The 13,029-nt window shown below is 57.6% G+C and overlaps 1 pseudogene; it reads left to right on the plus strand.

The window, feature by feature from the left end:
• Positions 1–5,974: 5,974 nt before the first annotated feature.
• LOC113596417 (uncharacterized) lies at positions 5,975–6,073 on the plus strand (annotated as a pseudogene).
• The last annotated feature ends 6,956 nt before the right edge of the window (positions 6,074–13,029 follow it).

Raw genomic sequence — 13,029 nt, forward strand, 5'->3', positions numbered from 1 at the left:
CAGCCTCTGACCTCACCTAACCCTGACCCCCCCACCCCAAAGGCCCACCTCCAAACACCGTCCCGCTGGGGGTCAGGGCTTCCACAGAAACCTGTGGTGGGGACACAGTTCACCGCAAACCACTCAAAACAGCGAGCACATTCAACAGGAAATACTGGCTAGCGGTGTCCGCATGGTGGTTGAGGTTCAAATCCTGCCTCTTCTGGCCACTGGCTGTGTGCTCCCGGGCCCGTAGCTCGAATTCTCTGGGCCTCTGGGTCTCAGTTTCCTCCGCCGCAAAATGGGAGAGATAACAGTGCCCACCTCAAGCACTTGGAACAACACTGGGGGCATGAGTGCATTTGGGGACCTTGGCCACTTCCACTTATGACGAAGGGGGGGATTTACGTCGTCAGGGGGGCCGGCTGAGGGCGTCTGGGCACCAAGGACCCGGGACGGGGGGAAACCGGGTCCTGCGGCAATACAAAGTCTTCTCATCCACTAGAGAGAAGGACGCCCAGAGAGGGACGGACCCTTAGCCACACAGCCCACCGGTCACAAAGCCGCACCTGGCACTTGGCCCCTGGGGACCTCCGGAGGGCAGGGTGGGTGGGCAGCCATACCTCCTGCTCCCCACAGTCCCCAGATGTCTCCAGAGACACGCCCCCCTGGCAGCAGCCTCCTAATCCCGGTCCCCAATTACCACACGGCCCCAGGGAAATACCGGCTACACCTTTTAAAGGCCTTAAACACCCCGACAAGCTCCCGGCCCTGCCAACGCCTGGCTCCCGAGGGTGCAGCCGGAAGCCCCCGGAGAAGGGAAAGGATAAAAACAAACGCATTGTCCAGCACAGCCTCGGCCGGTGGCATCAGCCCTGGAGGCCCGGGTCCCCCTCTCCCTGCCCCCAACCAGGCTGGGTGGCAAGCGGCCGGGCCCCACTGTCCCTAACTAAGCCTCGATCGCCCGCATTTGCAAGATGGAATGAATCCTAGTGAAGGAATTAATACACGAAGAATACCGAGCGCGCAGCACGCAGGAGGCCCCGGCCACCCCCCGGAGGTCAAGAGCGTTGTCTGTCTGTCTTTCTCAGGCCTCCCCGCTGCAGGCCAAGCTGGCGAGGGCCGAGAAGCAGGGGACGGCTCTGCAGCAGGCCGGACCACATGACACCGGAGCACTGCCCCGGGTTCCAAGACTGAGGGGCTGACGGTCCCTAGTGAGGTGGGGCTGGGGGAGGGGCAGCCGCCGTGGGAGACAGTCTGGCGGTTCTTCCAAAAGCGGCGCGAGGAGGGGGGCCCTGGGTGGCTCAGCTGGTTAAGCGCCTGACTTGCGCTCAGGTCATGAGCTCACAGTTCCTTGAGTTCCAGCCCCGCGTTGGGCTCTGTACTGATGGCTCAGAGCCTGGAGCCTGCTTCGGATTCCGTGTCTCCCTCGCTCTCTGCCCCTCCCCCGCTCGCAGTCTGTCTGTCTGTCTCTCAACAATAAGCATTAAAAAAAAAAATTAAGGGCCACCTGGGTGGCTCAGTCACTTAAGCGGCTGACTCTCAGTTTTGGCTCGGGTCCATGAGTTCGAGACCCGCGTCAGGCTCTGTTCTAACAGCGAGGAGCCTGCTTGGGATTCTCTCTCCCCGTCTCTTTCTGCCCCTCCCCCACTCGTTCTCTCTCTCTCTCTCTCTCTCAAATAAATAAACTTAAAAATAATTTTTAAAAATTAAAACAAAAAGTGCCACACGGAGTTTCCATCTGCCCCAGCGATTCCACTCCATGTTCCCCCAAGAGAAATGAAAACACGCGTCCACACAAAAACCTGCACACGCGTGTGCACAGCAGCGGGATTCATAACAGCCCACAGCGGGTGCAATCCAAGGTCCACCCACCAACGAAGGGACACACGCGACGTGTCCACCGCGCACGCGCACGCCCCTCAGGTGCATCCACCGCGCACGCGCACGCCCCTCAGGTGCATCCACCACGCACGCGCACGTCCACAGATGAACGTGGCCACCGCGCACGCGCACGTCCCTGGGCCACGAGCAGGAGCGAGGCGCGCCCCCCCCCCCCCCCCGCCCCAACGCCGCCCCGTGTATGACCCCGAACACACGATGCTCGGAGAGGGAACCAGACACGAGAGGCCACACGGGGCGTGAAACGTCCAGAACAGTCCCATCCAGGGACAGGAAGGGGGGGGCCCGTGGGGGCTGGGGGAGGGGCTGAGGTGACAACTAATGGGGATGCCTTTGGGGGTGATGGAATGTTCTGGAATTAGATGCTGGTGATGGTTGCACAACTCAGTGAATGTACTAGTCACCAAGGTGAATGAACCTGGAGGCCACTGTGCACGGTGACAGGAGCCAGGCACAGAAGGACACGTCCCGCGTGACCCCACGCACAGGGGTCCCCAGAGGAGTCCCGTCCACAGAGACAGAGAGCGGATGGTGGGAGCCAGGGGTGGGGAGTCCGTGCTTCATGGGGACAGGGTCTCAGTCTGGGGACATGGAAAGTTCTGGAGACGGATGGAGGGTGGGCGCACGACGGTGTGAGTGCGCCTGATGCCGCTGAGCTGGGCGCTTAGACGCGGTTAAGGGGCCCGTGGCTGGCTCAGCCAGGAGGGCCCCGCGACTCCTGATCTCGGGGTCGGGAGTTTGAGCCCCACACTGAGGGCAGAGATTACTTTGAAAAAATATCCGAAAGGGGCCCCCCCGGGGGGGGGGGGCTCAGTCGGTTGAGCATCCGACTTCGGCTCAGGTCATGATCTCACGGTCCGTGGGTTCAAGCCCCGCGTCGGGCTCTGTGCCGACAGCTCAGAGCCCGGAGTCTGTTTCAGATTCTGTGTCTCCCTCTCTCTCCGCCCCTAACCCACTCGCATTCTGTCTCTGTCTCTCTCAAAAATAAATAAACATTAAAAAAAATTTTTTTTTGTCTTAAATGGCTAAAATAGGGGCACCTAGGTGGCTCAGTCCGCTAAGCGTCCGACTTCAGCTCAGGTCATGATCTCACGGTTCGTATGTTCGAGCCCCGCGTTGGGCACTGTGCGGACAGCTCAGAGCCTGGAGCCTGCTTCGGATTCTGTGTCTCCCTCTCTCTGCCCTTCCCCCATTCACACTCTGTCTCTCTCTCCTTCAAAAATAAATATTGTTTAATAAACATTATAAATAAATATTAATATATTTATATTATTGTATTATATTATATTTATATATTATTAATAATTATATTGTATTACATTATAATAAAATAAATATTATTAAATAAACATTTAAAAACTTTTTTTAATAAAAAATGGTTGAAACGGTAAACTTTTGTTGATCCTGTCGTCTGCTCACAGATGTTTGTTTCTACTTGGGCTAGTATATAGACTTCCGCTATCAACGTGGGGGCGCTGGGGTCTGTGGGGGTCCCCGCTTTCAAATCTCTTGGGTCGGTACCCAGCGGTGGATGTGCCCGGTCAGCCGGTGACTCCGTGTGTAAGTCTTTAAGGACTGCCGGGGTGTTTTCCCCAGTGGCCGCCCCGATTCCTGCACATCCCCAGCCACGCTGGTGTTTTCCAGTTGTTCACGATAACCCGTCCCAGTGGGTGTGAAGGGGCGTCTCACCGAGGTTTCGATGTGCATTTCCCTGACGGCCAGGGGGGTGGGGCATCTTTTCATGCGCTTCTGGGCCCTTCGCGGGTCACCTCTGGAGCCGGGTCCATTCAAGTCCTTTGCCCGGTCTTGCACGGGGTGCTTTATCTGGTGTTGTTGAATTGTGGGCGTTCTTTATATATGCTGGACAATGGAGTCTTCTCAGGATTTGCAGTGGTTCCCTCCCATTCTGTGAATTGTCTTTTTATTCTCTTATTGTCTTTTATTCTCTCGATGGTGCTTAATTTCCATGAGGTCCTGCGTGTCTAATTTTCCCCTCCTTGGCTAACTTTTGAGGGCGTTTCACTGAGTTCGCCAGCCGGATTTGCCCGTGCCCCCGGCACCGTCTGCCAGGCCGGCTGGCTTCCAGGATGGCTCTGCCGTCCGTCCCTGCCACCTCCCCCCCCCAACCCACCCCGGTAGCCCGGTCAGTGGTGATCTGAATCTCCTTCAGACCCAGCCCCTTCTCTCCCCGCCAAGCCCCCACCCCGGTCCGGCGCCTCTCTGCTCTCCGGGTCGCTTTTCCTGCCTGGCCAGCATGTGCACTAAGCAGTGCCCAGGGCTGACGACAGTTTAGGGGCCTGTGAAAGTGTTTTCATTCTCTCTAGAATCAGAAGAAAACAGCGACTACAATAACCACGAACAGGTCATCGTATTTCCACCCTGGATTATATCAGTCTGTATCCCAACGCCATCATAAAATACACTCTTTAATGTTGTTCGTGGAGGAAGGAACCCACAAAAGTCAGGAGGCCACCCTGCATCCTGCTGACTGGAAGGAGCCAGAGGGAGGTCTCCAAAGCCAAATGGGACCGTGTTGCCCTCTTGTGATACCTGAAAACCTTCCATGGCTCCCCAGCAGCCCCAGATGAAGGTGGAGTCCAAGCACCTGGGTGGTCTGTCCCCTCCCTCTCCCTGCCTCGTCCCCTCCCCTCCAGCTTCTCCCGCTGCCTCCGGGCCTTGGCACAAGCTGTCTTCTCCACCTGAGCACTTGTCGCCTAGGTAACCCCCACCCCCTTCACTTTGGGGGAAGCCCTCTGACCTCCCAGCCCCAGCCAAGGTCAGTTCCATTGTTAAAAGCTCTCCTGGAAAGAAACCCCCCCACCCCTCTTCTCTCAATTTGCCATTTGGCTCTTATCAGACACCGCAAAGCTCTCCCGGCCCAGCACGGCCGACATCCGGAGGTCACTGTCTGTGGGGCATCCCTGGCCCCCACCCATTCCAGACCGGGAGCCGTGTCCCAGTGTGACAGCCACAGATGTCCCTGATGTTGCCAAACGTCCCCTGGAGGCAGCATCGCCCTGGCTGGGAAGGGCCTCATTAGAGTGGTAATCAGATAAATGCCCGCCTCCTGCGCCGAGCTGCGGCTCTCAAGGCCGCTGTCTGCCCTTCCTGGGGCTCCAGGGCTCCGCACAGGCCACGTGCTCCAGGAACGAACAGGCCACGTGTTCCAGTAGAACTATACCGTGGGCCGAATCGTGTCCCCCCAGTTCCTGTGGGGCGGCCCTGACCCCAGTGTGGGTGCATCTGGAGGTGGGGCTTGGAGGAGGTAATCAGGTGAGTGAGGGCCCGATCTGAGAGCACTTGGTGGCCTTGTGATAAGGGGAGCTGCAGGCCTGGGGGAAAGCGCCCCCCACCCCCCGCGCCCATCCCCGGAGGACACAGCCGGCCAGCAGCTGTTTGCAAGCCGGGGAGAGGGCTCTCACCAGACCTCATCTGCCAGCACCTTGATCTTGGACTTCCCAGCCTCGGAACTGTGAGAAATAGTGGTTATGGTTCGTAAGCGGCCCGACCGTGTGCTGTCTGCTTACGGCAGCCCCGGGCTGACCAAGCTGCGTCCTGCTTTGCCTGGGCAGCTCAGTCCTGAGGAAAACGACCTTCACCTTCACAGCAAGTAGGATTTACTGAGCACCTACTGTGTGGCAAGCTCTGTGCAGGGAGTAAGAGCCTACATCCCGGCCTTGTGGAGCCGACTTTCTAGTGGAGACAATAAACACATAAAGGAAAATATAAAGGCAGAGGTGTTCCTATAAAGAAAAACGGGGAAAGGTGAGGGAATGGACATGGGGCTATTTTAGGGAGGCCCAAGGCCACCTGTGTGAGGGAGTGATTCCTGAGCTGAGACCTGCAGGAAGGGATGGGCCAGGAGAGTTCCAGAGGGAGAGCCTCCCAGGCAGGGGGCACGGCCTGTGCAAAGGCCCTGGGGCAGGACTGGGTCTGGCGTGTTGGAGGAACCGAGCTGGAGCAGACCAAACGAGGGGGAGAGAGGGAGGAGGGAGGAGGGGAGGGGAGGGGAGGGAGGGGATGGGGCAGGTTATGCTAGGCCTTGGGGGCCACGGGGAGGACTTTGGGTCTCATGGACACTACATTAGGGCACTCGCTTCCTCAGCATATACACTTAAGTTGGGACGGTACAGAGAAGATTCGGCCCCTGTACAAGGACAACACACAAAGTCATGCAATGTTCCAGACTCTTACAAATTTAAGCCAAAAGTTATAGGTTTCTTTATTTTTCACTAAACAGGCAATTGAAATACAAAGTACAATGAAAGGCACGGCATAAATATTCAATTTCGTTTTCCACCTATGGGAATCTCGCAATAAAATCCTAGTTATTTTGTACAAAGAAAAAAGAAGTAATAAGGGTATTAGGGAGGGGCGCCTGGGTGGCGCAGTTGGACTGGGCTGGGTCCAGGTCATGGACTTGGGCTTGGGCTTGGGCTCAGGTCATGATCTCGCGGTTTGTGGGTTTGAGCCCCGCATCGGGCTCTGTGCTGACGATGAGCCTGCTTGAGATTCTGTCTCTCTGCCCTTTCTCTGCTCCTTCCCCACTCATGCTTTCACTCTCTCCCTCTCCCTTTTTAAGTTTAAATAAACTAAAAAAAAATATTTAAATGTGTTAGGAAGTCCAGGGAGGCTCTTTCCCAGGGAGGGACACCACCTCATCTCTGTCTTCAAAACTCTCCCCCTGAACCTGGTTCCCCTGCTGGGGAAGGAGATAAACTATGGGAAGAGGGAAGGAATAAATCCTGGGGTGCCGGAATGGGATCGGAGGGGTCAGGGGGACTCACAGTGCCCAAGAGAGACAGCTGAGAGGTAAGACAGATACACAGCCGAGAGACAGACGACCAATAGATCATAGATAACAAGATAGACAGACAGCTGGATAGATGATGCAGAAACACACGGGTAGATAATACATGAGCTCAATGGATGTCAATCAATAGATTGACAGATTATAGATTTAGATGCACACACGTGAATATTAGTGTGTGTGTGTGTGTGTGTGTGTGTGTGTTTCGCTCACTGGAAGGGTCTGGGAACAGCAAATCCCAGAAGTCTGAACACATCCCGGCAGCCTGTTCTTGGATCCCAAGTATCACTCCCGTTCCAAAGGAACCAGGCTCCCCGGAGAGACAGCTGAGACCAGGAGCGGGGCCTGGAGGACAGGTGGGCCTGGATGGTCTGGTGGGGCCAGACAGAAGGCTCAGAGAGGGGGACGGCCATTTCAAATGACACAGGGCCGCCTCAGGAGGCTCCTGAATGGGGGACAAATTCGGGGACCGCTTGATTCTGGGTACATTTGTGAAGCTGGGCCCAGTGAGGTCACTCGTGGATCATAACAGCCTATCTGTGTTTGTTACGTAATTCGCGTCTCGCTCCCCTGCTGGACTGTGAGGTCAGGGTCTGAGTGGGTCACTGTATCCCTAGGATGTAGACCAGGGTCAGACACACACAGGGGGCGCCTACTAAATGCTTGTGGAGTGGCTGAGCTCTGGGGATGAAGAAGGCAGATACGTAAGTAACAGAACCTGTCCTCGCCTTCCAGAGCCTCACCTGCAACATGGAGGAAATAATTACCACGCCATTCGTTCATTCCAGAAATACCTAAAATACTTTTTGCCGGACCCCGGGCCCCAGCTCTGTGCTGGGACACCACGGAAAATAAGATAGGACGGGGCTGAAGGACAACACAGACGGCCATAGCTCAACGTGATCTTTTCAGCGCCATACGCGCCGCTTAAAATAATAATAAAGCAGGGTGATATAATACAGACTGATTTCAGCGTTGGTTTGTTTTTCCTGGTGGGAAAGAAGAGGCCAGAGAAGGCCTGCCAGCCAGCGCATGTCATGTGACCCAAGCCCGGCCAATCGGAGGATCCCAGCAGACCGAGCACCTTGAATCCAGGTGGCCTGCGCCAGCACCGGGTACAAAGTGCTTTTCCGGGTCTGTCTTGGGGGGATCCTTGCAACCCGTCCGTCCATCCGTTGGTTGCTTTGTTCATTCATCCATTCACCATTTGTCCAGCACTTAGGGCGAGGCAGGCACCGTTCTAGGCGCTGGGGATCCAGCAGTGAAGGAATCAGACAAAAACCCCTGCCTCCGGGAGCTGACATCCGGTGGTTAATTCTAGAGAGTCGACAAAAGCAACGCGTCACACACTTCCTGTGTCCAACAGCGAGGAGTCCTCCAGCTGGGAGAAAAAGTTGAGCTGTTACCGGTTTGGGGAAGGGGGCCCGGGAGCAAGGGCACGCTGCCACAGGACTGGCAAGGGGCGGGGGGAACAGGTGCGGCGGGCAGCGCGTGCAGGACTGGATCCCGTGCTTACGAAAATTTCGAAATGTTGCCCCTCACGGAAAGCTTTTCATTAATTTCGGTTTGTTCAAATATTGCCTTATGCAAATCAAAACTGCATCGAGATACCGCTTTTCACCCACCAGAATGGTTACTGAGCTTTCTTTTTTCCAAAAGGGACAACAGCGAGTGTGGGCGGCAACGTGGAGAAATCGACAGCCTCGCACACGGCTGGCGGGGGGGACGTGACATGGGGCAGCGCCGCGGGGGAAACAGTTGAGCGGCTCCTCGGAAATGAAACATAGAATTACCATGGTGACCCAACAGTTCCACTTCTGGGGATCCATCCGAGAGAAAGGAAATTAGTCATCCGCGTGAAGACTCACGCACAAGCGTGCACAACAGCGGGACTGACAACAGCCAAAAAGTGCAATCACCCTGAGTGTCCATCAGTGGACACACGGATGCAAGCACGTGGTCTGTCCAGGCAGGGACACGGCCCTCGGCCACAAACAGGAGCGAGGCGCCCGCTCCCGCCGCCCCGAGAACGAACCCTGAACACGTGACGCCCAGGGAGGGAACCAGACACGAGAGGCCACACGGGGCGTGAGTCCACGTGTGTGAAACGTCCAGAACAGTCTCCTCCACGGCCAGGAAGGGGGTTCGTGGGGACAGGGGGCTGAGGCATGGGGATGGGGAGTGACTGCTGATGGGCACAGGGCTTCTTTTTTGAAGTGACAGAATGTTCCGGAACTAAAGGTGATCATTGTACAACGTGGCGAATGGATTAAACGTCTCCCGTGGTAAATTTTACGTATCTTTTACCACAATTAAAAAAAAAAAAAAAAAAGTTGCATGAAAATAGTGTTTAGCGTGTAGACTGAGATTTTTGGTGCCCCCTTAAATGTTATGCCTGAGGAAAGTGCCTCACTCAAAAGTGCACTTGTCCTAGTCCCAGCCCTGCCAGAATTAAATAGGGAAGTCACAATGAGGCCTCATTGAGAAGGTGACCTTTAAGCCAAGGCTGGAAAGAAAGGAAAGAATGAGCCAAAGTGGCATTTGGGGATGAGTATCCCAGGCAGAGGAAGTTGCCCATGCAAAGGTCCGGGGGCAGGACCGGGCCGGGTGTGTTGGGGCCCGTGTGGCCGGAGCAGAGGGAGTGAGGGGGAGAGAGGGCGGAGGGCAGGGCAGGTCGGGGATGCTACGGTTCGAGCAGGGCCTTGGGGGCCGTGGGGAGGACTCGGCTTTTACCCCAGGGAGATGGGAGCTCTGGAGGGCTATGGGCAGAGGAAACACAAGGCTTGAGCCAAGTTTTTAAAACCTATTAGCTCTGCAAGGGGAGGGATTTCCATCTCCGCCCCCCCCCCCCCCCCCCCCCCCCCGTCAGCGCCATAAACCTCCACTTAGAATCCCACCTGGCCCACAGTAGGTGCAGTAGATACTTACTGAGGGAGTGCATGAATACCAGCTCCATGTGGGGGGGGGGGGTGAGGGTGCAAAGTAGGAAAGTCACACTGTCCCAAGTCACGTAGCCAGGTTAGGGCGGGCCAAGGGCTCAAACCCGGAGCTGGGCAGCGGAGGCCCCAGCTCCACCAGCCCTACCGGAGGGAGGTCCAGGGCCGAGCCCGCGGTGGCCACCTGTTTCCTCCCCCGCCTGTGATTAATGGCCCTGCAGCCCATCCATCATGCACCAGCCAGTGCCTGGCTCTGCCCCGGAGGCCGCAGGGCCCGGCGCTCATTTGTAAGCAGGCTGAGAGGCTGGTCTCAGACGGTTGGATCCACGAGACAGATAGATCCCTGCTCCGACCTGCCCCCCCAGATGTGGCCCCCCCACCCTGGAGCAGAGGAAACACCAGGATGCCGGTGCAGAGGCCGGGATGGGTGGGACCGGAGGATGCCCCCCCTTGTAAGATCCTCGGAAGCCCCAATCCCTCCAGATTAATTAGACAGTCAAGACTGTTCCGTCCTGAACACTCTGCCTTTCCCGCACCTGCTACTCCTCCACGCAGGGCCCGGCCCAGCCTGTCCCCCCCCTCCAGCCTTACTATGGGCACCCCACCTCGCCTCTCGGCCTCCCACCCTGTCCCCCACTCGGCCACCCAGCACACGGCCTTCCAGGGCTTCTCAGCTGGGGACGATCTGGCCCCTGGGGACATTCAGCGACTGCCCACACTTCTGCTTGTCAACACTGGGCAGATGGGGGTGCTCCTGGCACCACGCGGGGTGCCCAGGAGGGGCCCTCACAGACAACGATCCAGGCCGGCACGGCAAGGGTGCAGAGGCTGGCTGAGAAACCCTGCTGTAAAGCTTCCCATGGCTCCCTGGTGCCCTCTGGGTAAAAGGCCTACCCCTCAGTCCAGAATGTGGGGTTCTGCTTCCTCAAGCCTCCTGGGCCCCCTCCGGCCTATGCCACCGTGCCCCGCCTCCACGTCCCACCTGGAGAGGCAGTGACGCACAGTGGTTAAAGGCCCGGGTACTTGGCTCCACATCCTCGCCCTGCCATCGTCTCGCTGGGTGATTTTGACCAGGTAACCTTAACCTCTTGGTGCCTTCATTTCCCCATCTTTCCAATGTCATGATACCTAAGGTCAAAGTGCATTAAGCAGAGGCTGGTACATAGTGAAAAACATAGACAGGTGGATCGGTTGGTTTTTGTTCATGGTCTGGGACACAATTCTGGGCCTCTCCACCTGCTGGAAGGCCCAGCCCTGACCCCACCGGACTTGGGGTCTCTGCATCCAGCTCTGACCCTGCCAGCCACATCTGGGGTCTGCTAAAATGGGAGTGTTGGGTCCCCAAATGCCCGAGTATTGGGATGTGCCTACACAGAGCAGGCTCAGCCCCAGGGGGCTTCCCAAGAGAAAGGGCGCCTGGCGTGTGGCTCATGTCGTCCCACGGGACCCGGCACTCGGCTTAATGCTCTGTTGTCAACATCCTGAAATGCCTAAATTCCTAATCATTTTTCGGCAAGAGGCCTGCATTTTCATCATGCTCCGCCTGAAAATTCTATAGGCCGCCCCCATCGGGGACTCTGATTGCATTTGTGGGGTCCACGGATTCCAGAACCTGATAGGAATGTGGAAGAAGCTTTCCAAACATTTGTTCCTTTTTTCTCACAGCATTGGGACTAGGGGGACCCACGTCTTCCTAACTCATCTCTGGCCCCATCAGATGCTGTCTTTATTTAACGCACTGACATTCTGCTCATCGTGAATATTTTTGGCATTAATTTTTATTTTAAAAGATATCGTATTAAAGTATTGTTTATCTCGAAGGGCTTTGGGGGAGGGCAGGAAGAGGCCTTACGTTCTGCTTTTTCATCTCATACTGGTCTGGCCTTTTCATCTGCCCCGGAAAGGTGTCTGGGATCCTGACCCTCCATTTTACAGACTGGGAAAACCCAAGGCCCAAAAAAGTACCAAATAACCAGAGGCGAGCTGCAGAGTTGATGATGGTAGTGATGGTGGTGATTAAGAGCCTGTATTTAGCACTTGCCGGATGAGTTGGGCATTATTTCACTAGCTTCTTTGGGGCCTGTTCTCCACAGCAAGTGAGATCCTATCAAAATCCCAGTTAGGCCGGCCCTGATGGGGCCAGGGCTCCAGCCTCCCTGCCTCCCTTGGAGTAAAAGCCCAACTCCTCCCAGCAGCCTCCAAGGCCCTGCACCATCTGGAATGCCCCTGGCACCAGCTACAGAATTTGCATGGCCCAGCTATAGAACAACATTGTGAGACCCCCTCGTTCGAAAACGATGAGGAATTTCCAGGCCACAACAGCAGGTCACGAGCCCAAGCGCAGGCCCTTCTGAGTGCAGGGCCCCTGTGTGAATGCATGAAGTTGCCTGCCCTGCCTCCCTGCCCTCCTTCCCTGCCCTGCTTCTCAGTACCAGGCTCGCTCGCTGCCTCAGGGCCTTTGCACTTGTTATTCCTGCCTCCTTGAGTAAGCTGCCAGCCTCCATCCCTGCCGGCTCCCCTCTCTCACCTTCAGGTCCTCTCTGTGGTTAAGGAGGCCTCTCGGACCTTCCCCTGTTTGAAAATCGCACCTTCCTGGCCCTCCCCGCTGCTGCTTCATTTGCTCCATAGCCCTTACCACCTACCGACGTGCCAGGGATTCTGGCTCGAGCGCTCGTCTGTCTCATGTCATCGCCACCAGGGCCGGGACTTCGTGCCCCGCCACCCCCACCCCCGGGTCTCGGAGCAGGGCCTGGCACACAGTAAGCGCTCAATAAACGTGCGCCGAAGGAATGGCTCCCATGAGGTCGGCGGGATCACCGCGGCCTTTCTACAGAAGAGGAAACCGAGGCTCGGAGAGAAAACAGTCAGTGAGCCAAGGTTACAGAGCACGTCCCTGGCACGCGTCCAGGTCGCGCCATGACAGAGCCGGCGGTTTAGATGGGGGCGGCCGGGCCCTTTCTCCGCCACATGGGGAAACCGAGGCCCGGCGGCGGCGGCGGCCAGGGCCACCCCGCCGGGAGGGGCCGCGGCCCTGGGCGGGGCGCGCCGGGCCCAAGGTCACCGCGCCGGCCGGCCGGGGAGGCGGGCTGGGTGGGGATCCGCAGGCCTCCCCGGGCGCGCGCCCCCCTCGGCGGCGCGCACGGGGCCCGGGAAGCAGCAGCGGCGGCGGCGGCGGCGGCGGCAGCAGGTGGAGCCGGAGCCTCCGCGCAGCCGAGGCCGCGGCCACTGCCGGCGTCGCCGCCATTAGACAATAGGAGCGGCGGCCGGGCGTGCGGGGAGGCGGGCGGCGGGGAGGGGCGGGGAGGGGCGCCGGGCGCGCAGGAAGCGGGGCCCGGGGCGCGCCGGGGCCGGGCGCGCGGGGAGGGGGCGCAGGAAGCGGGCGAGGCCGGGCGCGGGAGGCGG

This window comes from Acinonyx jubatus, chromosome A2 (assembly GCF_027475565.1).
Source record: "Acinonyx jubatus isolate Ajub_Pintada_27869175 chromosome A2, VMU_Ajub_asm_v1.0, whole genome shotgun sequence".
Taxonomy (NCBI): Eukaryota; Metazoa; Chordata; class Mammalia; order Carnivora; family Felidae; genus Acinonyx; species Acinonyx jubatus.